Here is a 2,500-nt window from a genome sequence, read left to right as displayed (position 1 = left end):
CCTGGACCACCACTGGCAACCCCCCCCCCCCCCCCCCCAGGGCCGGACTACCGGGGGGGTTATGGGGGTTGCGCAACCCCCACCCCACCCCTAGCCTAAACATGTACCTCACTTATTTAAAACATTTTTTATTATTGTTTATTTTATGTCGTTTCGTGCAAGGAGCGTCCATTTTCCTATCTCAGAATATGACCTACCCATCAGCTTCAGGGGGCATTGCCCCCTGACCCCCACAAGGGGCTCTGCCCCTTGACCCCGCCAGGGGGAACATCCCTCTGGACCACCACTGGCAACCCCCTTCCTCCTCTTAGCCTAGTCCGGCCCTGCTGTAGTTGTTAATTTAAATGCGGTATGTTTGTATTGTTTGCTCCAGAGATGTATACTTCGTACATTAGAGCGTTCGGAACTTTTCAGTCGCAAAAAGTAGTACCGAAACAGAACAACTTCTCAACCCATTGCACTATCGAGGATTCAGGCTGTTGCTGGGTCGTTATTTGTTTGGTTGCTGGGTCAATATCGAAAAATAACTACCCCTACAAGTTTACAGAGGTAAAGAAGCAGAGGGGGGAATAAAGCATGTTATTAAGCTACCTGTCATGTTTTTGCAGCTATCTGTAGCTAAAGCATGTTATTAACCTACCTGTCATGTTTTTGCAGCTATCTGTAGCTAAAGCATGTTATTAAGCTACCTGTCATGTTTTTGCAGCTATCTGTAGCTAAAGCATGTTATTAACCTACCTGTCATGTTTTTGCAGCTATCTGTAGCTAAAGCATGTTATTAACCTACCTGTCATGTTTTTGCAGCTATCTGTAGCTAAAGCATGTTATTAACCTACCTGTCATGTTTTTGCAGCTATCTGTAGCTAAAGCATGTTATTAACCTACCTGTCATGTTTTTGCAGCTATCTGTAGCTAAAGCATGTTATTAACCTACCTGTCATGTTTATGCAGCTATCTGTAGCTAAAGCATGTTATTAACCTACCTGTCATGTTTTTGCAGCTATCTGTAGCTAAAGCATGTTATTAACCTACCTGTCATGTTTTTGCAGCTATCTGTAGCTAAAGCATGTTATTAACCTACCTGTCATGTGTTTGCAGCTATCTGTAGCTAAAGCATGTTATTAACCTACCTGTCATGTTTTTGCAGCTATCTGTAGCTAAAGCATGTTATTAACCTACATGTCATGTTTTTGCAGCTATCTGTAGCTAAAGCATGTTATTAAGCTACCTGTCATGTTTTTGCAGCTATCTGTAGCTAAAGCATGTTATTAACCTACCTGTCATGTTTTTGCAGCTATCTGTAGCTAAAGCATGTTATTAAGCTACCTGTCATGTTTTTGCAGCTATCTGTAGCTAAAGCATGTTATTAACCTACCTGTCATGTTTTTGCAGCTATCTGTAGCTAAAGCATGTTATTAACCTACCTGTCATGTTTTTGCAGCTATCTGTAGCTAAAGCATGTTATTAACCTACCTGTCATGTTTTTGCAGCTATCTGTAGCTAAAGCATGTTATTAACCTACCTGTCATGTTTTTGCAGCTATCTGTAGCTAAAGCATGTTATTAACCTACCTGTCATGTTTTTGCAGCTATCTGTAGCTAAAGCATGTTATTAACCTACCTGTCATGTTTATGCAGCTATCTGTAGCTAAAGCATGTTATTAACCTACCTGTCATGTTTTTGCAGCTATCTGTAGCTAAAGCATGTTATTAACCTACCTGTCATGTTTTTGCAGCTATCTGTAGCTAAAGCATGTTATTAACCTACCTGTCATGTGTTTGCAGCTATCTGTAGCTAAAGCATGTTATTAACCTACCTGTCATGTTTTTGCAGCTATCTGTAGCTAAAGCATGTTATTAACCTACATGTCATGTTTTTGCAGCTATCTGTAGCTAAAGCATGTTATTAACCTACCTGTCATGTTTTTGCAGCTATCTGTAGCTAAAGCATGTTATTAACCTACCTGTCATGTTTTTGCAGCTATCTGTAGCTAAAGCATGTTATTAACCTACCTGTCATGTTTTTGCAGCTATCTGTAGCTAAAGCATGTTATTAACCTACCTGTCATGTTTTTGCAGCTATCTGTAGCTAAAGCATGTTATTAACCTACCTGTCATGTTTTTGCAGCTATCTGTAGCTAAAGCATGTTATTAACCTACCTGTCATGTTTTTGCAGCTATCTGTAGCTAAAGCATGTTATTAACCTACCTGTCATGTTTTTGCAGCTATCTGTAGCTAAAGCATGTTATTAACCTACCTGTCATGTTTTTGCAGCTATCTGTAGCTAAAGCATGTTATTAACCTACCTGTCATGTTTTTGCAGCTATCTGTAGCTAAAGCATGTTATTAACCTACCTGTCATGTTTTTGCAGCTATCTGTAGCTAAAGCATGTTATTAACCTACCTGTCATGTTTTTGCAGCTATCTGTAGCTAAAGCATGTTATTAACCTACCTGTCATGTTTTTGCAGCTATCTGTAGCTAAAGCATGTTATTAACCT

At 39.9% G+C, this 2,500-nt stretch overlaps 1 protein-coding gene and 1 long non-coding RNA gene across 2 annotated transcripts in view; both read right to left on the bottom strand.

Annotated features, from left to right (window-relative positions):
• LOC138973272 (uncharacterized) overlaps positions 1–2,500 on the bottom strand; it is a 253,426-nt gene that overhangs the window by 131,113 nt on the left and 119,813 nt on the right. The gene's annotated exons all lie outside the window — the stretch shown is intronic.
• Positions 1–2,500, bottom strand: part of LOC138972249 (uncharacterized) — an 8,744-nt gene that overhangs the window by 4,712 nt on the left and 1,532 nt on the right. The window lies entirely within an intron of this gene.

Source organism: Littorina saxatilis, linkage group LG8 (assembly GCF_037325665.1).
Source record: "Littorina saxatilis isolate snail1 linkage group LG8, US_GU_Lsax_2.0, whole genome shotgun sequence".
Lineage (NCBI taxonomy): Eukaryota > Metazoa > Mollusca > Gastropoda > Littorinimorpha > Littorinidae > Littorina > Littorina saxatilis.
This window is presented reverse-complemented; position numbering and strand designations above follow the sequence as displayed.